The sequence below is a fragment of the Ptiloglossa arizonensis genome, chromosome 5, assembly GCF_051014685.1.
Source record: "Ptiloglossa arizonensis isolate GNS036 chromosome 5, iyPtiAriz1_principal, whole genome shotgun sequence".
NCBI classification, from domain to species: domain Eukaryota; kingdom Metazoa; phylum Arthropoda; class Insecta; order Hymenoptera; family Colletidae; genus Ptiloglossa; species Ptiloglossa arizonensis.
This window is the reverse complement of record NC_135052.1, coordinates 9,455,173-9,479,760: the sequence shown is the minus strand read 5'-3', so window position 1 is coordinate 9,479,760 and position 24,588 is coordinate 9,455,173. Positions and strand designations below refer to the sequence as shown.

The 24,588-nt window shown below is 40.3% G+C and overlaps 1 protein-coding gene across 1 annotated transcript in view; it reads right to left on the bottom strand.

Annotated features, from left to right (window-relative positions):
- Positions 1-24,588, bottom strand: part of Tis11 (Tis11 zinc finger protein) — a 40,751-nt gene that overhangs the window by 9,531 nt on the left and 6,632 nt on the right. The window lies entirely within an intron of this gene.

Genomic DNA, 24,588 nt, shown 5'->3' with positions numbered 1-24,588 from the left:
TGAATCTGCATCTCGCGATTAAACGTTCAACGTACAAGTTTTTTTTTTCTGTTTCTCGAAAAGTTTTAGCCAACAGAGGTTTTGTCGATCAGATCCTCCTAGGGACTGTGTTCGCGTTATCGAAAGAGAACTTCTCTTCGCTAGCGAAACCTATTTTTGTACCGATCAATCGCAAAAAACAAACTGTTCTCTTGGACCAAAGAAGCTTTCCAATGACGATGAAGAATCTATTCTAAATACGAACGATTCGAGTGTAGGCAGTGTTATTTTTATGACGAAGAAAACTAGACTACCTAGAAAAAAGTAAAGTATTCTTTGTCGAATACTAGTCACTATAGTCTACGATACTACAAAATAAATACATGAATTTGGTGCTTTCAAGTCGGATGAAATGTAATTTTTTCATGGTACCAAATTCAAAAGTTTCTTTCTGCGCTGACGAGTAGTACCGAACGCAACGATCAACTTAAAGGAAGAGGATCTCGAGATTATTTTTACATCGAAAATTATATCCATAAGTTGTTGCAACACGTGTCCGTTTGAAGATTCGTGTCGTTCGATGATGCATCGGTAGTAAGAGGTATAACGAAAGCTGAATCATCGAACAAATTATGTTTCGAGAAGTACTTGCGAAATGAACATCAACGACGTAAATAACAACCAACCACCGGATAGATCTTGCCATCCGATGTTTAACGAATAACGGAGATTTAAGGTTTACGACGTATCACCGCTCCTGAAGATGAACGTAAGTCGACGGTACATTATGGTTGATTGCTGCCACTATCGTGGCAACTCCGAAGGATGTTCGAACAATACGTCGTTTACCCGAAAACGCACGTCTCCGCGGGTATTACGACATCAAAAGCTTTATGTAATCGGATAATACGTAGATGGAAATCGTTGGTCAATAGTGATGATTTATATCTAATAGACTCTAATCAGGAATACAGGAAGCGTACAGAATTGCTTTATCCGCACGGAGTCTCAATCATGGGCTATGCAAAGAAGATATTCGCGTTATCCTCGTTCCGTATTATCGCGAAAAACCTTTTACGTAATTTTGTGTACACAAAGTCATAAATTGGCACAATTTGCGAGCAGGGAAATTCAACGATAAAAAGAAGTTTGTATACGGTTATTTAACGTTTCTTTCGCGTAACGATATTAATTGAAACGATGTTTACAATATCGAAGTGACTGCAAATCGAAGATGGTAGATCGACCAATTTTTGTTTCGTTCGTTTGAAAATAGAACGTTGGAAAAATTCACTTGGAAATTGTCGAACGATATTAAATTTATGGAAATGTAACGAAAAACCTTAGTAGGAATTTATTCGTGTATTTTTTTTTCTAAATTACAATAATATTTATGAATAATTATCACAGTATGGTAAACGGGTTGATATTTAAAAAGATATTTCATAAAAAAAAAGGAAAAACTGCATTTATAAAGTCGAGTTTAATCTATGTATTTTACGCAACTTTTGATTTGCTACTTCCGTAATCTTTCACCACGTGCAACCTAGATCGACAACCTGTTTGATCAGTATTTATTATCAAATCGACGCCACATTTGGTATCAGATGCACAACTTGTTATTGAAATACGTGTAATCGTTTTAATGCGACACACATACATGCTCATTATTCGAAAAAATTCGTGCGGATCTGTGTCGTGATTTCGTACAACTTGGAAATTTAAAACAAAAAATACAAAAATACAAAAAAAGAAGGGATTGAAAGAAATGCTCGTAGCGCTAAAATTTGGGAAAAAAGTTCACATAGCTTAGTAAACACTACCGCCATCGCAATTGTAGAATATTTGCTACATTGGACGTCTTCCAAATATAAATTGTTTCCAAGTATACTTGTGGAGTTCTAAATCTTTATCGACTATAAATATAAAAATGTACGATTCGAGATTCTTTCATCGAGAATTATCAGCTCGTATCAATGTTTTATTAGATACGGATATATTTAATCTTGAAATTGTACCCTCAATTTCATTTATCTCGACAACAGGTTATATCAAAAAGTGAGAGTGGTTTTTTAAAAAGCGTATTTCTGGTTCTGGTTTCTTCCTTGTGAACACTTTCGTATCGTACTCTAGATTTACCGTTCTTTAACGAATTTTTTTTCATCCGATAATTGTCCAACGATTGTCCAGAAATCGTTCTTAATGGTCTTTGAATCGAGGTAGGTCTAAATCGATGATACGCAGTTGAAAATTATCGTATTGCACGGTCAGATATACGAGAGGAGACAAAGGGTCGATGTTCCAACGATGAATGGATGGGCAAAAATTCCAGGAACAAGAAACTACCTGAAACTTGGGGATAGACTGAAACAAACGTCCTCTTGGAACAATCTAATCGTACGGTACCCCGAACAGGTCAAAAAAATCCGGGTCGAGGAGGAGAACCCGAAGAACCGACCTTTCCAAATCGTAAAATCGATCTTCCCTTGTCTTCTGTTTTCCCAACCGCATTTGTGAGAACCTCCGTTCATATTTCATTCAATTCTGCTTCAAAATATCAGTTACGAAGTCGTTTCAAGTATTTTTTCTTCTCTCGAGTATAAAATTTGATCTCGTTTATAACATTCGACCGTTTGGAATCTATACGATTGCAAATAAACTCGATAGGAAAGAAACTTTGGTAAATTCAACGAGGAAAAAATTACAAAAGTTTGATTATCTTGTTCAATAGAAAATAATGTGATACCTCGAACGGAGGTGAATTTACATGAATTCGAATACCAATTGGAAGATAGAAATCGTTTTACAAATTATCCGAAGGTGCGATCAAAGATGGCGTCTATTTTGCGAATGTCACCTTAAGGAGTGCTACTTATTTTGCACGAGTAATTGGTTGCATACGTTATTAATTTTTTGTGTCACTTCCTTAATCATCGTTCCAGAAGGAATGTAAACACTATGCGAGCATGTTTCATTCACAGATGGAAACAAAAACAAAAAAGTGCTACTTCAAGCTCATAATTTAGGAGACGCAATAATGCAGTTGAATTGTAGAGAAAATGTAAATTCATTGGAACGTGGACGTAAACGGTAATATTTGTCTCGATAAATAAAGTATGAACACTTTTCGACCAACGAATGAACGTTTTATACCGTATATTTAACGTATGTTTACGTTCGTGCTGTACTTCGTTTCAACTTCACGCAACACTGACTCCGAAACTTACGTCGATTATATATGTACCTCGGTGCTGTATTTTTCTCGCGAAACTACAGGTTTTTCTAAAACGAATTAATCATAGCATAAAATCTGAAAAAAGAGAAAGAAAAATGATTCATCTCCAACGATTGATGAATCATCGCTCAAGTGTAGCAATCTGCCAACTCTTCTTGTTCGATAAATCAAAGTATCAACACATCGGTAGCTTACGTTTCGAAAGAGCCGTAAATACGAAATACTACGTGCGGTAATCAAACTCGTGATTCATAAAATTTACCAAAGATTCGAACCAGAAGTACTTTTATTGGTCTCTCGATCGATCGTGAATCAAATCGAAATAAAACTCTGTTAGAACCAAGCTTGTAACATTCGCGAAGACAAGATCTTTCCAACGCAAAATAGAACATACGGTTTAGAAACAGTTAGAAACGTTTCAGAAACAGGTCGAGTTGTGGTCATTTCTATGCCCTACATCGACGATTCGATGCCCCAATTTCAAGAATCTTTGATCAACGTCAAAGTAGACGAAATTAAATTGTCAGAACAAAGCCTATTTGCAAAAATTGCAAAACTCTTAAGTATTCCATCTTCGAACACAAACAAGCTTTTCGAGGAAATTATACCTATTGTGGGGCGATTCAATGACAAATAATTATTCGAACGCACAGTAGTCAATTTTCATTTCAATCGAGATTGTAAAAATGGGTTTTTCTGATAATTCAAACTTCGTAACCCACATTTGTTACTGGGCAGATCAGCACGAAGAACTTATATAGAATCTTACTGATCATTCTATGACTCTCGTCGATTGTGTTCACACAATGGTTGCGTAAACTATTATCATCGACGTTTCTCCGAACGTCTATAGTAGTACCCTCTCGTCGCGATCCGAAAATTTGAAAACCGATGATCCACCCCCGATTCGGCTGCGTCATCGTTATTTCCATGCATCCGATCGAAACTCGAGCGTGGTTTCACATACGCTCGGAAATTTCCACGAGCTCGTGTGTTTACCGTACACACGGGTGTCTCTCGTTCCACGATACACGAACACGGCCATTCCCGCAATTAACCTGCAGAGCCTGGGTATTAATACAAGAGAGAGAGACACACGGACGATGTCGCAAGTGTTGGTTATCCAGCAGTCATCAACGTGCAATGGCTATTTATCGTACTGGTACGAACGTGAACGCGCACACGTACTTCCCTCTGCTACTATATTCCTTATCAGGCGGACTTGGCAGTAGATGCAATCACGTGCGAACGGTCAACGGAACGTTTTTACGTTTCCTTTTTCCGCGCCTCGTTTTATTGCGCATTCTTACGGGCGTCGATACGCGGCGGCTCTGTCGCGACACACGGGCCAGCCCACCGTCACACGTCGATGGAAACCGAACGAATAATCCAGGGTGAAAAGCTTGCCTGCCCGGAGAGAAAGTTACACGCGCGTGTGTAATTCTCCTCGCGCGAACGTAACGCGATTCGGTGAAATTACGCTCGCGGGAAACAACCGCGGTGCCCCTACGCGGGAAAATAAACTCGGCGAAAGTCACGATCGGGAGAAGCTTAGAGCTGATACCAATAATCGGACGATTGATGAACATTTTGAACGTCGAAGCAAAATTTAGAGCAATTTGAAAAAATAAAAGCTGGTAAAGTATAAGGACTTTCTTCGAGAAACTTTTTATGGAAATTTTTAAGGACGAAGATTTAGGAAATAGCTCTCTGTAGATTCTAAAGGGAGAATTTTTTTGGAAAATATTTCGGAAAATTTGTAAGGGTGTATTTCGATGGTTATTCATGGAATGTTTTATTCGAGTGTGAATTTTTTTTATCGGCGACCCCATTCACGGCCGCTGTCACGTATACGTGATTTCATCCGGCCGGCAGTTATCAGCCGCTGCCACGTATGCGTGATGATGATTTTCCTTCAGTCGGTCAACTGTGGTTTCACTCAACTTGTACAGTGAAATTAGATTTAGGTCTCTCGATTCTTTAGGTCTCACGGTGTACGTTCAGCACGGGTATCTATATTCGCCTATAATAATATTCCTAACATCCTCGTGTGCCTTACTTTGATCTAGAAAAGTCGGTCAATCTGGTCGTACGTCATTCGTTTCGTATCGCACGGTGCTGGATCCAGAGAAAGAGTATTCGATTTATTCGTAGAAATTCAAACGATATAAATTGTCGTCCTTTTATTTATCAAATTCTTAGATATCTTGCAGAGATACGATCCTATCTATAAGTCTCTTTATAAAATTTTTCATTTCATTGAAAACAAAGATTCTTTTTTTTATTTCTGCTCTCTACGCACGCTGCATTTGGCTCGGAAGAAATGTTGAAAAACCGTGTAAACGATGCACGGCGTAAACCGAAATTTCGCGCCGACTTTTTCCATTTATTTTTGCACCTGAAACCCCCTCCCGCCGTGTCTCGATTGTACCGCTCGCTCGTTGCGGCATACCCTGTAACGCTATCGAGACGTAATCGGAGTTCCAAGAAAATAGAAGAAACCAAGAAGGTGCAAAATTCAACCCCCACTTCTCCACATCCAAGAAACCTCGACGATATTCTCGAACCTTCTCTCCGCCGAGATTGATCCGTCTTTCTCGAACTCCTCCGCGTATCGAGGAAGAACGGGGGAAAAAAAACAATCTCTTGCGTCACGGTGACCGCAGCGGCGAACACACGAAGCGTGTGCGTAAAGGAGCAACGCATCGATTACAAGAAGAGACGAGTCGCGACAACACGCGGCTGGCTGACTCGCTCGCTCGTTCGCTCGCTCGCGCGAGGAAAATAAATTTTAAGGAGAAGTTTCCTCCGAAGCTCGAGGTCGACGCCTCTCGCTGGAAGCGCGGCAGTGTTTTCGTCTCAACATCGATGATTCACCGAAACTTCATCGTGCCCCTGCAACCGGGGTAAAGTTGTTCTCGAAACGGCGGCCGTGGCACGTGATGGTCGGTAGTATGCATTTATCATTACACGAACGCGCGATTCTTAGGACCGACTCGTGGTGGTTTCCAGGAAACCGGCTGAAAATAAGCGGCTTCTGCGAGTTTGCTCGATTGAGCAGCAGCGACGAGAATGCACGATAGTTAGCCGCCGCGTTCACGCTGTTTGATGTATTCATTTCGTTGACACGTTTTCCAGTGGCTACATTTCGCGTTACACGAGCCACGCACTTTGGAGGACGAAAATCTACGAACTAGCCGCATTCTTAGCACGAAAGTGTCCGCGTAAGCGGACGAGGACCAAATTACGACGATTTTGTTACTCTTCCTTTTCTTTTCGAAACTTTTGCACTGTTCAATTTTAGTGCTGAATTAATTTCACGATTTATTCACCAACTACCAATTTACTTACTATTGTTAAATACGTGGAAGAATTGTAAAGTAAAGAATTTACAATTGGTCGTGAAAATGATTATTTTGTTCGCAAAGTCGTTTCGTTTTTTTTTTTTTTTTTGGTGAAAATGAAACACGTGAAATGATTTTCCGAACGATCCAATAGTCGAGCGTCTAGAATAGTACTGTTAACCAACAACGGTTGAAAAATTAAGAATATCTTTTCTTTTTCCTGGGCAAAAACTTGTACAGGAAATTGTACGTATATTTGAAAACGGTATTGAATTATTACACGGCGATTCCTTCGGTAAACAGTAATTAGTTTTTCTTAATTAAAGTACTTGAGAATCAAGAGTGAAAGATTTATAGATAAATGCAGGGACTGGTATCGTCTATCGAGAATAAAAGAGGAACATTGTCTATTTATAGGCTCGTATAACAGATTTACCGAATGGCTTGTTCAGTATTTGCTGCTAGTATTTATTTATAAGCGATAAAGTCGTTTAATCGATCGATCTAAATTATTTTCAACAACGTGTAATATGAATAACGCGAAGCGTCGGTCGTTTGTGCGAATAAGAATTTCTCATGCGTGTACAAACAAGGATTTCTCATATGAACAAATAAGGATTCCTCGTGTGCGCAAAGAAGGATTCGTCGCAAAATAATATTTTTTGCAACCACACTGAAATCGTGTACACCGAATACCTCTTAACGTGTAGAACTTTAAACAAAGAGATGCGCTACTTTGTTCGTTTCGATATTAATAAACGTCGTATCATTTGTGTCAAAAATTTTCTACCTCGTTGTACAGTACGTTTATCGACAAACTTTACGGAAAAGTTATTTTTTAGTAACGTTGTTCGATGTCTGTCATCTTGAAAAAGAAAGTGATATCGAAAGACCTGTATCCGCGTGCGATAACGTAAATACGCGACACACTGCTTTTATCTGCGCAAAACTGTTTTCCATTCCAAGCACGTGGAAATATTTTACCAGACGCAACCAGATAAGGTAATGCGTCTGATAAACGCTACAATGTCGTTGCGATTATACTTCCTCCGATATACTTATTTCCAGTGTATTATCGAGAATTAAATTGGATGTACAATCGAAACGCGATAAACGCAAAAATTACATTCATCGAGAAAATTCTACTTCGAGGGGTCAATTTTACCAACTGAACCATTACTTACATTCATTCTTCCACAATAATCGCGAAACCGCCGTAATAAGCGAAACAACGATGTAGATCGATACATATTTTTCGATAAGTTTCCACGGTATTTTACTGGCCAAAATATTTATCATTCGTGTCATCAAAACTCGATGTCCGTACAATGTTTCGTTTCCACGTAAACGAGGTACGCAGAAGTGTACGAGTGTTTATCAAAATATTTCACGATATTCAACACCGCAGTTTAAAATAATAGGTCAGAAATATTACGCAATGTGCAATATCGCGCATAAATATGTGCATACATTACAGTCGATAGGTTGCGCAGAACATTTATCCTGGTACTTAAACATTCCACCTCCCCATCGCATCAGAAAATTGCATTGCGTCAGTAAAGAACGCAATATTCTCAACGTATACCCCGGTACATGAATTACATATTGGAACTATGTTAATGAAACGAAGCTGAAAAATTTATCATTCGATTTGAACAGACCTCGTCGCGAAACTAGGATTTTACGTCGATCTAACGCAATCGTAACCAACAGATACACGTTTGTTAGTCTCGACGCGTACTTTTCCAACCGTGGTTCTTCGGCCATCTTCGGAACACACTGGTAATTGTAAACATTTTTTTTTTTTTAAACATACCATATATATATATATATAAATTGAAATCTTGAAAAATAGAAGATATAATATACCTACGATTAACAAAACGGAATTTCTATTCGTCAAAAACGTAAAGTCTAAAGTGACTTATTCTCACAATGGTACTATGTTAAGCAATTCCATGTAAATAATACAATCGCAAATATTGGATATTTTTTGTATTATAAAGTACACGTATTTAAATACTTTTTCTTTTACAACCACCACTGTAGACGTTTCTAAAAATATTCGCAAACCTACGGGACGAAAGCGTTGAATAGGATACTCGTTAAGATCGACAAGGTTTACTTCAACGACGATCACTTTTACGAAAATCTCGTTTCTCGTTTCGGTGTAACGAATTGGACAAACACCCATGTGTACATATCGTTCTTGTTCTCGTTCTTCTATCGATGTTCAATGACTTCGACGTTCTATCGGGCACGTTCAAACGCAACTCGTGGACGGATCATGGATTCCGAAGGTCAAAGGTGAAAGTGAATAGCGAGAGGGTTGACTGCGAAGTCAAGAACGAAGAAGCAGCTCGACGCCAGTTGAATGGAAACTGGCGTTTCACGCACTGATTCTTACGTAACCGAGGCATTGCCGAGACACGGACTAACTATCCTAATTACCCGGTTGTCCAGTGTGGAAGCAATTCAACGGTAGTCACAGGCTTCGGTCGAAGCTGTCAGCTGTCTTCTCCTTGCTCAACACGATTCTGCCAATTTAAACGAGCAAAAATTCTAATCCCCTTTGTTAACGCTCGATAACGCGTGCTTCGTGAAGCAACGAATCGTTCTTTTTCTTTTTTTCTCGTTACCTTTAACTCTTTAACCGAGCAGAAGTCATAGAATTCCCATCCGCTGGTCAGCCGTCACTTAGCAAATACAGACCGAGAACGAATCGTTATATTGCGAAACTCGTGTAAATTATCGAGTACGACTATCGCTCGATTCATCGCTGCGACAAGGATTATTAACGAAATTGATTCTCAAGAGTCGTTTTCATCGATGCGTTCCAACCTGACTCGAACCTTGTTAAATTTATCGCACGCCGGTAAGGATTTTGTCAAACGAGCGAAGAATCCTTTCGTTATCGTTGTTCACGATTTGTCGATTTTTCCTATTTCGAAATTTCACTCCGAACGTCCGATTTGCATTTTCCAGAGTCGAAAAGCAAGCGTCCAGTGACTCAACGGAGTGCGGTGCATCTCGCCGGAAGACCAGCACCGTTATTTGAATTATCGATGCCAATTTATGTAAATCGGTCCAGCAACGAAAACCTTCCTTATCGCTTTACTCGCGATTTAATCTTTTGCTCTCTTCGTTACGAATTTATCGATACGCGTATCATTTTCTCGAGTTCTGCATCAGGGTCGGAGAAGTAACCGCTGTTCTCGTAGTTTCTCCCATTAGAGTTCCACGAGCCAGCTCCGTCTTTGTCTCGGATTTTACGCGATGATCAATTTCGGTAGACTCGACCGAACCGGTTGAACTCGATTCTATGGTTTTAATGCGTCGGTTAAACGCTCGTTCCCAGATCAATTCTTGAAAACAATTCGTCACAATATCGGGCGCAATTGATGCGAATGTCATCGGAGAGAAGAACGAGTCGACGAGCGGAGAATATCGCGACGAAAATGTCCATAGATCGATTCTTCTTTCTTCTCGCGAGAAACAAATCATAAGATTCAAGTTAAGCCGCTGACGAGAATAAATGGCACGTGATCTCTTGTTAACCTCATTGCTTGAATTTGCAGTACACCACTTTTCGTAACGATAAACTGCTCGGAATTGACCTGTGCAACGGACTCGCTACGTAATGTCCGATGTTTTACAATTGCTCGTACAGACATGCCGTGATATCGTGACATCGCGAATGTCACGTGGAGGCGATAAAACAGCAAGATAGCATTGCGAGCCCGATGCAGCGAAATACAACGAGATAACTTCACGGTGAGAATCATTTTTACAACCGGGGCGTAATCTCCGATCGTTGGAAATAGAACCGAACAAAAGGACCAACGACAATACGAGAAACTCGAATTATCAAAGGAATTACAATGTCGGATCGCGTTCAATGGTATCCACCGCCATGCCTGGAAAAGAAATTTCGCAAAGAGGGCATCGAGTTTGCATCGTTCGCGATAAACGAGAATCTTTATCGACTCTCGTCTGACCCATTTTTCCACAAACTTCTACACAATTTATCAAACCGGAACGTTTGCAAACATTGTCCCAATTTACCGAGCCGCTATCTCTGGAAAAGAAATTTCACAAGAATGTAAACGAGTTTTCCGATCGTTCTCGAACGTTCGTCTTTACCTACTTGTTCGATCCATTGTTTGAAAGAAATTCGTCCGTTGGTATTCAACGTAAAAGTTGTCGAAGAAAATATTTCCGATCGACGATTCCAACAGGTCCCCTGCGTCACTCCGTTTTCACGACAGCTGCGTTAATACGTATCATCGAAAAAGATTCTTTCTACTCCCGAGTACAATAACGTCTACTGTCTATAGAAGGTAGGCGCAACGAAAGCAAAGTGTGTACCCGCAACGAAAGTAAAATGACGATCCAGGCTGCCCACTTTGGACATCGTTGCACGAACGAAAGGCCTCGATTTCTGAGAACGAACAGCTGAACCACTATTCCGCCGACGATCCTCCCGCCCTCCCCCTACCCCTGCCCCCTTACCCCGAATGATCAAGAATGCGGGATATTCAACCAGTTGCGTGGGTTCTGGCGGTAGATCGTGAGATCGATGGATCGGGATCGATTGCGGGAACCGCGTGCGGCTGAGCGCGTACGTTGAACAATGTTTTCAAGGCACGACTCCGCCGGACTGACAAAAGAAGCGGCCATAAGGAGAACCAACGAACGCTTCGCTTTCCGGCGCAGAAGAGCGTGTCGCCCCTTTCGAGACTCGGCGCGCTGGTTTTTCCCTTCGCCGACGTGACCACCGTGCGTGTGTGCACGGGATACGACTGATTGTAAAACGCGATGACTAAGAACAACGTATGATTCAGTCTTGATAGCGAGTAAGGAAAGATGGCGGCCGACCGTGTAAAAACCGGATTCGAACTTTCAGAATCGATTCGCTGCACTTGTTTCTCTTTCTTTGCTTCCTGAAGCGGTGCCCCAATGGCACTTTTTGCGCCGCGCGCCAACCTCTTTGCCACCGTTGCTCGATTCAAGGATTCGAACTCGACGTTCCCTCCTCCGACGTGCTACAGATTCGAGGGACTTTCGAAACGAGAACCGAACGAGCGCCGAAACGATTTCGAACAGGATCCTATCCATTCGGCACTAGCGCAAGAAGAAGCATCAATGACCGAATACGGACCGACGTTTACCGATCCGTAACCGGTCGCGGTGTGTTTTATGCCACGAATTTGGTTACAGCTCGCGTACCCGGGCTCTCGATCCACGCGTCCGAACCGATTCGAAAATATCGGATATCGATACTCCGCGCTCGGTTGCTACCGAAGATGCGTCCTAATTCGTATCAACGTTCGTACGAAAGTACCCGTGTCACTTTTACGGAGCTTTTTAACTTTTACACGTTGTGTCTACTCACGATTGCAGGTTTCTTGAATTTTTTAAACGAAAACGTACACACAAAAGGAAACACACGATATTTTATCGTATCGTGTTTCGTATACTATTTGAACAGTTAGCGATATTGGAATATGGAAAACCTGGACAGTGTAAATATCTGTGTACGTACACGAATCTACGTACTCGTTAACGCGTTCGCTACCATGCGTCATATAACGCTTCGATTCTCGCGCGAGACCAATGTCACATACGCGCTGCAAAGACGATTTTCTACTTTATATCCGTATAAACAAACGAAACACGAATTGTGCCACGTACGACGTAACGTTCAAAATATTCAATCGGCTCGTTCGATATATTTTATACGTGGCCCCAGTTAGAACCTTGCACCGAGTTGTGCAAATAAAACGGTTACAAATGTAACGCGGCCCGTGGCGTTGAAGAGACGAATATAAATTTAACAATTTAGGTGCGAGGTTGTTTCGCAAAAATTATTTACGAGCAATATTTTAGAAACATTTACAACCTCTAGATTTAAATCCTCTTCGTTGCATCGGAGCGACCTCGCATATAGAATTGCACCGTTACGCGCAGCAAGACACAGATTGCAACACTCGTCTTTCTTTTTGGTTTATTTTACGATAATGTTTCATTTACTTGCACCTACGGCGCAAAATATTAATTCCTAATATCATCAAAATTCTACCCCTTTTATGGATCATTTGTACGTTGTAAGTTCCCACGGATCGAGTTTCCCGATCGTTGATCTCGAAGAATATGGAAAAACTTTTCCCAACAAAGAGAACGGAATAAAGAAGCAAATACGTTCGATAGTTCCCGATGCTAATGGCCAATTCCTTTATCGTTTCGATTACGTTTGTACACGAAGTTCTCTTTTATTCGTTTACTTTCATTTTACTTCCATCGTAAACCATTTTACCGCGTATGACTCATCCTACTGTTAAAGTAACGACCATGTACGCTTTTTCCTTTTCTGAAAATGGATCGCAATATATATTAATTCATACGTTCCTCTTCGCTGTTACCGTAACGTTAAACTGTTTTCTTTAATTCTAGATTAATCGCTCGTATCTATTATTAAACCGAACAAGATCTGAATCCGAAACGTTTAGAAAATATTCCTCGGGATGATTGCGCACCGAGAATATAAATTCGATCGTAGGTTGTTTCTCGGTCTGTTCTCTGCTATTCTTATACATTTTCAATTGACCGTATCTTCCATCGAACCATTTTCGTTAATTTTAAATCAATCGGTTACATTCTCCGTTAAACCCCAGATCTGAATGAAAAAAATTTTCAAAATATCGCTCTCAAAAACCCGGTACACAAAGAGGTCTGTAAATTTAATTTCAAGTTGTTTCCCCAACGTCGTTCGTCAACGGTGTGCCGATATCTTTCCAATTTGGAAACATTTGCGCGATAAAAGAGAAAAGGGGGGAAAAAAAATGAAAAAAATAGCTTTTGTCAACCACTCTGTGCGTCGTTTACTGCCGGCGTGAAAAAAATATTACGAGTTACGTGCAACGTCCGACACGCTATGACGCATTGCGAGGATACACGCATCTTCGTCTTATCATTTATTATTCACTTATACGGAAAGAAACGAGGTCTCGCGGGCGAGTCATTAGACCTGGACGGATTGCTGTTGCACCATTCCGTCTAACGGAAGAAATAAAATGATAAAAATGCCCCGGTGCTTTGCTGCCTGAAAAATGATATTTTTCCCATCGCCGAGAAAACTGTTCTCGCACATTATTCAGAGTCTATCGAGGGCAAGTCACGGTTCAGTCGTTTGCACGTTGCGTACAGACACGATTTACGTGGCAACATGCGAGTCAAGCTTAATCCACTCGGGAAACATGTTAGTCCGCAATCAATGTAACATTCTGACTCGTAACGATAATTCATCGGAAAACAAAGCAAAAAGCTGACCCGCTGCACCGCCACGTCTCGAGCGTGTGTGTCCACGTTGGCGTGGAAACAGGACCACGGGATACGAAAACTAACAATTTCATTAAAAAGACAATGTAAACCGCGGAACACCAACGCGAACGGTTACCATTCATTTACATATATGTAAGACGTCTCTCGACCGTCGTCGTAAATTATTGTTACCGCGACTCGTAAATATACATTTGCCATTTTGTAACGCGTGCAACGTATTTCCGAGTCGAGAAGTTTCGTTTTATAGTACGACGAAAAAGAAATTGTACGCGTCGAGAGAGAGAGAGAGAGAGATAGGAAAATTTGTACATTGATCGGAATTTATTATCGGTTTTTTTTCTTCTTTCTTTCTTCGAAGCGTGAGAAATATATTTAACGAATACGCGAGCAATTTCGATGGCATCCTTTCGTCGATAAGAAGTAGTAATGATTTTTCTGATCGAAAACGGAAATTATACGTCTTCCGACAATATACGATAGAGCCATTCAACTCGCGTGTTTCGATGGCGCGCCTCAAAGTTTGCCTTGCAATTAAAACCCAGGAAATCCACTGCCCGATCATTTTTACCACAATTATCCAACGGTCAACAATCTTAAAGGGTCAAGAGTCAATTAGTCGTGCCTTTTTCTATACGGCCTCGTTGCATTCCGGCGTGCACAAACGTGAGATTTCATTGCTTATGAAATGGTGGCTGTAATTGTAAGTACGAGTTTATACGGGAAACCGATGGGTGGTATTGCACGATTAATGACAATACTCGAAATTGGCCTTACGGTGTTTCGAGCGTGGCACATTTATCTTTAAAGAATAGAACTTTTTCAAATTTGTTCGAGAATTGGACATTTTTACCGTTACACCATACATAAATATATCGAGACTAAATGTATATTCTCTGACAAGAATACGAATTTCAATTTTTGCAAACGATACGTAATCTCTGCTAATATCTTTATTAACAATATTTTTATATTAGAACTTTATGGGGGAAAATTTATTAGAAAATAGGGATTGAAGTGTTCGGATCCGAGTACAGCTGATGCACGTAGCCGATTGAATTTCAATTTAACGATAGAATTAAATTTTTCACGTCCGTGCGACAATAATCTATTTGTGGCGTCGATATACGTATGTTTGCGGCAACTGTTCAAAGTCTCCGTCGTGCCGATTTGTCGATTGTTTTAAAATGAAATTTCAAACCGGCACTTTATCGCGTAGCGCACAAAACTGTACAAATAGTGTTGAAAATTTGTTATTACCGAGGTACACGTTTTCCCCATTACCGAGTTACACCGTAAATAGAGTCTGGAAAACACAACTCTTATCACAATACGCGTTATGTTAATGCACGCGTTATTTACTTGTTATTTATCACCGGCGCTGAACAACTATCCTGACGCACGATTGCATATTGTGTTAATTTTGAAACGAACCTTGTTCCGTTCTGCGAGAAAATTCCACCGCGGAACGTGAATAACAAGTATTGAAATCCACGCCGGGAAAACAGAAACCAAACGAGTCGTGAGTGCCCATTAAATCTTATACATAGTAGAGACGTTAATATCGTACTGTTCGTTTTAATACGAAACGTTGCTGATTCTATTCCATAAGCAAGAGTTTATTTAACGCGGCCAACGAACATTCGAGTGTATTCCCTCTATCGGAAATCACGTGCGCGATACTAATTGTGCGTGTACCATTGTATTGCATTTTTTTTTTTTTCTCAATACCGCGGGTAATTTTATGCAATGCGCTCGCATTGTGCAAAGAACTTATGCAACGCGACAAATAAATGTGCGTTCATGTTGCATCGGAATAACGCGCGTGCTACATTTCAGTTGGAAACTACAATGCAATCATTGTCGATGTTCCCTGTGTTGCTTCGTGCCTTTTAACGCTATTATTCTATACCATTTTATAATAAATCTGCAACGAAACGAAATAAGACACTTTCGAATCACCTTAAGACAGTTTACACGCTTAACTCTGGAAGTGTAAACGTTGCAATTGGTGTGTCGTCGCACGAGGTTGCTCGATAAATTCGACGAAGTAAAATGAACGAGTTACTCGAAAAGAATTCGACACTCGATGGTTACTGAATCATTATGCTTCAAAGTACACGTGTACGGGATAACAAGAGCTTTCGATTCTTGGAATAAAAGTGTACGAGATCGTTCTCGTTAGGCGTTACAATCTTGAAAACGATCTAAATGTGCGAAACAAGAAACTATGCGAGTTGTATTCATCTCCATCTGTGAGTACAATTGTGAGAATAAATATGCTTGCCGCTTGTATGAAAAACTATGTGTGTATAGAGTACGTATCGTGTCTATCCTCGTCATGCTTTATAAACATGGTATAAACGTGAGAAAAAACGTCTCACTTTCGCGTCAAGTCCTGGATACAGTATGATTTATAGTAACATAAATGTTCGAAGGTATTTCTAATAAAAATTATTGGTCAGATACCACCGATGTTTCGCGGTTTGTTTACGCTCAACAGTCCAGTTTAAAAACCATTCATCTGGATCGTGACCTTCCCTTCTAGTTAGAGGTTACAGTAGCAAGGTTGCACTCTTCGAACAATTTTTTTTCTTTTTTTTTTTCAATGAATCTAAATTGAGAGTTTAGACGCGTTGTAGGTGGATATTTACAAAGTTACGTAACGTTAAAGATTTAGTAAACTGAAAATGCGGCTCAATTAACCTCAATACGAGATCAAATTATGCAACAACGACGACACTTTTATCGTACCGAGTGCACATCGAAAAGGCATAAAATTACATCGGTATTTAACCTACGTAGAAATAACAAATATTGATACACCTATTCTCCCTTTTTTCTCGATTCAAACGTTCATCGAGATTCAACGGATAACAGAATTCGCTCTATCGAGTGACAAGTTGAAAGTTACCTTACTCCGAAGCTCTAAGTACGGCAAAGGAAAAAAATTTCGTAACGCGTACGATACACAAAGAACGATGAACAAACCGCCTGTTCTTGCGCGTCGTTTCGTTTCGCAGGTAAATAAAAAAAAAAAAAAAATACCGGCAACCGGTACAAGTTTCGAGACAACAACAAAATAAACCAGAGTACGTACGAAACGAAGGGAATACGTTGAACTTCGCACGCGAACGAAACTCGTTTCCATGTGGAACAAAGAGAAACTACATGCATCCGTGGCACACGAAAATGCAGAGTTATGCAGAAGCTGGAGTCGACTGCTCATAAAACACGGTGCAGCGAGTGCAACGCCGCGTGATTCAAGGGTCGCTGCATGAGCACGAAAACTTTCCTGTGCATGAAGAAATTGGACGCACGTTTGCGTCGAAAGAGCAAGTGTGCGCCGCGAACGCACATGCATCGGGACACGTGTGGGTAGAGGGACACACACGCACACACAGAGACACACAGAGACACACAGTGTGCGCGCCGTTTTCATTCTCCCTGCTAGTTTAACTTTCTGCTGTTTCGTCGTGTTTCACTACCGAGCATTCGTTTAAATTTACTGGCTAGCGAGAATACAAAGCACTGCGTTGGCAGAATCATTTGGATTATTTGGCTGTATTATTCCCACAAGTTACGGGCGGGTATTTTTTTACCAATAGCGGCTCGCGGAGACTTTCGAAGTCCAGTTTTAGTCGCCCATTGCTGATACGCGGGCATTTCCAGTTCGATCTTATAAATAGAACACGTGTATCGAAATATTCGAAACAATGTAAGAGCCGAGAGAGACCGTTCCGCGATCTACGGAGCAAGTTTATCGCGAGAAATTTCCCTACAAACCCGGATGTGTATTTTTCGGGATAAAGATCGACTCTCGTGAATAAAAGCTCGCCGAAACATCCGCGAGAATGTTGCAGCCCTCGAGACGTAATTACAAGTCAAGAGGGAAATTGTACGATTATTGCAACGATTGTACCGTACAATTGGTCCGAACGTCGATAGGTAATTTTTGAACGTTACGTTTGAGCACAGTTACGAAAAATATCGCCCGGGTTTCCTATTCGTTCGAAACTTTCTGTTCGCGGAACACGTACTACGCGAACGTTTTAAAAAAGCTACTACGCAGATCTAAGAAAACCCATCTGGGCAAAGAAACCACATGTGCGCCTCGTTCGTGTTTGTAAAAAACCGCGCATTCTGTATACACATGGGTGAACAAAAAGGGTACGCCGTTTCCATGCTGGCTTCGCGTTAGCTTTCTTCTCGTTTCCTTGCCTTTTTGTTCTTTCATCCTTGTTCGCTTTTTCCTTGCTACCCTTCCGGCAATTTTTCACCTAAAGGACGAGAGGAGCGAGAACGAGAGCGAGAGCTGGCACAAGCCAAGCGAGAAAAGAACCGACCACGTGTTCCGCTGCCTATTTTCGGTTTTCGAATTAATTTCTTCTTTTAACTCGAAACAATTGTCGGTATTTCGACGTATCGTGGCTTGAATGCAACAAAGAAGCACACGTCGACGAAATCTTTGTGCAAACGCCAGCGGTAAGACTCGTAAGCGATTTCAATTATTTCCCAAGGTTCTTGTCCAAGTGACGTACGTACATGGTATTATTCGAGCATGCGAATTGTGGTTGCAAAAAGTTTAACGATCATCGACTTCCGGTGACAACATTGTCGTTGCGCGAATCGAGCGGCGAGCGTATTAGGCAAATAAATAAAAGAAACATCGCCACCGACCGTATCTCGAGTACAACGAAATCGGTTAATGAACAAATTTATTAGAAAAGGGACATGGATTCGTTTCTCGAGAAGTACAATCGTTTCTTTTAAAATCGACGGTTTAAGATCGAGTACAATCTAAAATTTAACAAAAACACGATAAAAATTACAATTCGTCAATGTTCTTTGTATTTCTTCCTTCGACTAATGTTTGTTTTCATTTTGTACACGTTTCAACGAAAGCGTTTCTGATATATTTTTTCGCTACATTTTACATTATACAAAGTTGTACCAAATATACGAACAAAAGGTTTATTTTATTTGGTAAAAAAAAAAAAACAAAAGAAAAAGAATATAACGATCGTGTAAGAAAAAAAATGTATATTTATACTATTCAAATATTTCGCGAAAATTGGCAAAACTAACTAGTATGATAATTGATGCATCAGTAGCAGTTTTTACCAATGAGTGAAAAAACACGCCGGTTGCGCGACACCGTAAACATTTTCGTTGCTATTCCAAAACAGCGCCTCGACGCGAAATATTTTTATACGAATTCACGACAATTTATATGCGTAAGCGTATCTCCGTAATGGTTAGCGAGAAAGGGGAATCATGGCCAAAAACAGCCACGCAGTCAGGTTTGCGTGCGGAATATCTTATCGATTGCTCGTTAACAACGTTGCATATCCTCGCAGTCCGTTTTCGACCATGGTACCCCGTGCTTAATGAATTCCATAACGGGGATGCCCCGCGTATCTCGCTATTGTATCATAAACGCAATAATTGCAGATTTACGGGTTACACGGATGAAGTAAATCCGCTTCCGTGCCGATGCAACATTATACAGACATTGTTTGGTCGATGAAACCAAATTGAGTTAATAAGCACGTTTTGTAATTCCAACGAATTACCATAATGCGCCTAATACTGCAGCGATCGAAATTCTAGGGATACAAGTTCTAGGGATACAAACTAGATTCTAGAGATACAAGTTCGAGAAAAATTGCAAAATTAAAAGTTCGTTAAATAAATTTCCAATCCGTTCGTCCTAAAATATAATCATTTTAATCGCTGTTTATCATCTATAAACTATCTTTACACGCATCGTTGTTGAAACGGCGCAGATATATCTCTGGTGTTTGAACCTAACTAACTTTCATAGCCTCGTTAGTTACAGTTAACTGGCAGTATTACAGCAGCTTTTAATTTAAACTAAGGTGACTTGTAAACCGTCGCTGCGTACAGGGTCAAGAACCTGCATCCTACGCGTGAACTTTGCTCCCCGGTGTTTATGAAGTTTTTTTCAACGATAAGAACAAACTGTAAATACACTCGACGAAATGTATTCTACGGTCACGTAGACGATAACGAGATCGATTCCAATTACTTTCGATATCGTTTACCTGTTCGTAGTAGGCAACTAGGCGATTCATTTCGAAAACAAAAATCGTAGTTAACTATCTGGATAATCTTGTTATTAAGCTATTATTACGTTAGGAAAGTAACAATCAGGATAGACCGAAATAAATTGCACCGGAAGCGTGCAACATTGTTGAACGGATAAAGAAAGATGCTTTACTTAATGCAACTAACGAGTTCAGCCGAGCAGAAAGTACCACTGCGGTGAATCACGAGAGCCGGTGGCAAAGCTGGTAACCGGGTACGTGAAAATTGTTTTGCATGTTTAAAGTATTCGTTCTTCTCCGAATATTATTTTCTATTCGTGTTTCGATACCGATAAACGAACACCGTTGTTCTACGGTCAATTTGAATTTTCTAAAAGTTGTATCGCCTTGCGCAAAAGTATCCACAAAACACCTTCGTAATTCTTCGAGATTGAAATCTGAAGTTATTCAACGCTTCAGATATAAGTACGGATAAAAGTGGAGTATCGTTATACCCGGAGCTTCGTATTTAAGAGTATTTTGGACGAGTTGTATTTCCTGTTAATATAAATGCTGAAAGTACGGCTGCGCGAATCTCTTAAAATATTTATAAAACGCATTAAAATCTCAAAACATTCCCAAAGCCAGCCAAGTACTATGTAAATCTTGTCTTCCTGTCACGTGAACTCTCGATGCAACTATAGCAAAGCAAATACGCGTGTTTGTTAAGGCGATCACGTACCGGTGCTCGTAAGGGCGTTCTCCGGGTAAAAAAAAAAAAAAAAAAAATTTCTAAAAATCAGAATTACACGGACGGAAGTCGATTCCTTAATTTACGACTTTCTTTCAACGACCTATTTTACTTCCACGTTACGTCGTCGGAGGCAGCCAACTTTCACACCTTATTTTCGTTCTTTAAATCACAGTTACATTACACCGTGCCGAGTTTTCCTTTCATCGTTAACGATTAATTAATGACCCGGTGGAAAAGAAAGAAAAAGAAACAGAAAGAAAAAAAAGAAAAAAGAAAAAAAAAACAAGTCGTTAACGATGAATTCATTATTCCGGTCACGCGGCGGAACACAACAGAATATCTCATTCGAAATAGCTACCCGATACACGCAGAATACTTATGCACTCTGCCGCTAATCATTATTCCTACCTTTCTCGACAAGCTTCGTGTTCCGAGTATAATGTTTTAGTAATGCAACGCCTGCACGCTCGACCGACACTCCTTTTTTCGAGTCTCACCTTTGATCGTTACAAACAACCCCCCTCCCCCCAATCCAATAATATTCAATTATTAAGAATATCGTCGCAAATAGCTGGTTCTACACCGATACCAACAACACCGATCTTCCACACAGACGACGTTCAATACTCGATTAAATATTTGTGGAACGTTTCGTAGGGAATAATTCTCCCTGAATTTAACTTTTCGCGTAACTTTAAGCGTTCCGGTATTTTATGGGAGAAAAAATAATTAGTTATCCAAAAGTTCGCTGTAAAATACTCGTTACGGTACGATTGTATCGCACACCCCGTACAACGGTGAAATTCGATCGCGTTTTTTAATCGTTTCGATCTTTGAACGAGACTTTCAAATTTGAACGAGAATTGAACGTTAGGATAACTTTCGTTGGTCGATTATTTTTCTATTCTTGACCCTTCGACCAGCTGCGAAACACACGTTACGTCCGAAGCTGTCTTTCTGTTTCACAAGAATAGCTGATTATGCAAAAACGATGTGTATTACCTTGAAAATCTATTTTAAGCGCGCAAACAGTATATTATCATGGACTAAATATCCATCGTGGATGCAATCGATTCCATTGATTAAAATTACACGCGTAAACAGCGAACACGTTACTGGCACAATACGAAGAATCGCTGAAAGTTAAATTTAATCGTTTCGAACGTTTATTGCGCGCGCATCGATTTTTAAAACGATAAGGGACCAGACGAGAATTGCATTTAGCACGACTACGTTCTAGATTTTAAAAAGGAACACGCAATTCGTCGTTTTGTCGTTCTCTTTCGCTCGCGGGGAACGTAGAAGTGTTTCCTTTTTGTATACGAATAAATATAAACGACACAATAATTAGTCACCGAGATCACAGATTACAGTTTTATCGACCCAATGATCATTTGATAGCGTATCCCGATGATCGTATCAGATTTTTAATATACAAGTCGTTCGAATTACTAATACGTTTTTACCCACGTTTTATTATACAAGTATCCTTTTAATAGTTTCGAACATTCTATTCAAATAATAAAACTAATTTATGCTTTTACCAGGAACATCGACGATCCTAATTGTAACGAAATTTTACAAATTTGTTTCTTTATCGGAAAATAATACGGTACACGCATTGATAAGAAGATTAAGCAGTAAATTACGTTTAATGCCTTCTTCGTTTTTTATGTAATCAAGAATTTTAGAAAGATGAGAAAGTAAGCTACTTTTATCCGATACTCGCAATCAGCCATATTTATTTTAAGTCGTCTTTGTCAGATGACAGTGGATTGTTAGTTTTATATTTTGTACGCGTCGTGTGGTACTCGTTCAATTAGTAAATTGTTTCAATGCGATTTATTTCGAAGATTTTTTGAGTCGATCTATGCAATTCTTTGAGATACACGTTGCGATTGCTCACCAGGGATTAAAGACTGTTGAAATGTGTACGCTGTTGCAATTAATATACGCATACGTATTCCTTACATCACAAATCTTATCTTTAACGATCTATTGTCGCACGAAGCTCGATAATACCAACGATACATCAAGTTAATCACGCGTTATTATTAACAGTCTGTATCAAACAATTACAACCGATTGTGAAACGAAGATGAAACTAACTAACTTTCGCATCGTAATAAAACTGATAACTTTGAAAATGAAATCGATAAGAATGATTTTCCGTCCAAGCTTCTTATTAGCGAGTGTATCGTGTGATTTTCCACAAAAAAAAAAGAAAAAAGATGTAACACAATTACGTAATGAACATCTTTCTACCTACAATAATTTTCAAAATTTCATCAAATTCATAACTGACAAACGTCCCTCGCTAATAATTTATATTACATACCTACTCAAGGGTCAACAAAACCGAACAATCTTTCGATAAAATTAAGGCAATCGCGTATTTTACGATATTATGTAAACGAAATATTCAAGACTATACGGATGCGTTGTTGTCGCAAGGCGTGGGTCTAAACAGACCCGGCCGCGGGACCCTTCGCGGTACTACACCTCTCCACGTGTTTGCTCGCCGAAAAGCGTAACGAGTTGTTTATCAAACGCCGTAAAAACTTGGCCTAAATCTTTTCGCGGCTCGAGGAGCATCGTGGAAAGTCGAGTATTTTTAATTGGAAAGGTAGATCGCTGAGTAAATCAAGCGTGAAAGTGAAATCGAGAGGCGCCACACATACTTACACGCGTACAGGTACACACGCTCGAGCGTGCATGCACACGTACGCGTAGAGAGAGAGAGAGAGAAAAAAGAAACAAAAAAAAAAGAGAGAAGCTAGAAAAATATTCCTCGGCACTCTCGCTTTTTCGTGTGTGAGAGAGCCTTTAAACCCGCTTGGGAACAGAAACGAGTGCAACGACGACGGTGTAACCGTTGTATGGTGTAACCTATGTAACAGAAACTTGTACGGAAAGCAAGGTGCACGTCAGTGCCGCCCTCTCCCTCCCTACTTCGCCTTTCGACGTCGCTTTTGTGTATCCAGTTTCTTTTCAGGAATATGGGAACATTTTTCGAACAGCTCGCAGAACACTTTTTGCGAGCGAGAACCGCAAAAGGGAAACGGTCGAATCTCCAACTGATAAAAGAATAAAAAGAAGAGTCTGTCTTCTCTCCATCTGCTCGAGAAACGTGTATGGACCGTCTTCAACAGCGAACGCGTTTCAAATATTCCGGCCGGTTCTCTCACCGTGTGCATTGTACAGAAAATTCTTTGTGCGCAAATCGGCCGAGATGTTGCACTACTGTCGATAATTTTCAATTTTTCTCGCGTCGCAAAGATACCTGTTTGTCTGCCGCGAGCTTCTCGAACCGCACGCGCAAAGAACAAAGGACGAGGCATACCGACGATGGCAAAACCGAGCGCACAGATCTTTGCACGGGCAAATTTTGTACAATAGTTTTCTGAGCGCAGAAGCGAGACCAGTTCGAGGAAACCATAGCCTTAACAACTTTCCATGCACGAACGATTCCTTTTCAGAAATATGGGAACACCGCTCGAGCAAGAAAAGAAGATTTCTGAAGACCTCGAAGTGTAATCGGTGAATCCGCTCCTATAAACGAGCAAAAAAGGTACGTACACCTGGGTAAATAGATAGCTAAGAAGCCAATCGGTGCAAGCCGTAGCGCATGTAAGTAGTATGTAGCGTGAAATTTCAAGTGTTTACCGGAACCGGTTACCGGCTATATATTTTTAAGAAACATAGTCGCTCGAATAGAAAAGACAGTCTTATGAAAACAATTGCTTCTCTCTCGTACGAAGTAGCTAAATATCGTACGATATTTCCAAGTTTCCCGTTCATTTTAAGATATTCGATCAATTCTCGAAAATATCGCCGTGGCTATCGTAGCACGAAAGTTTTCCAAGCCAGTAGCTAGGAAAGTAAAAG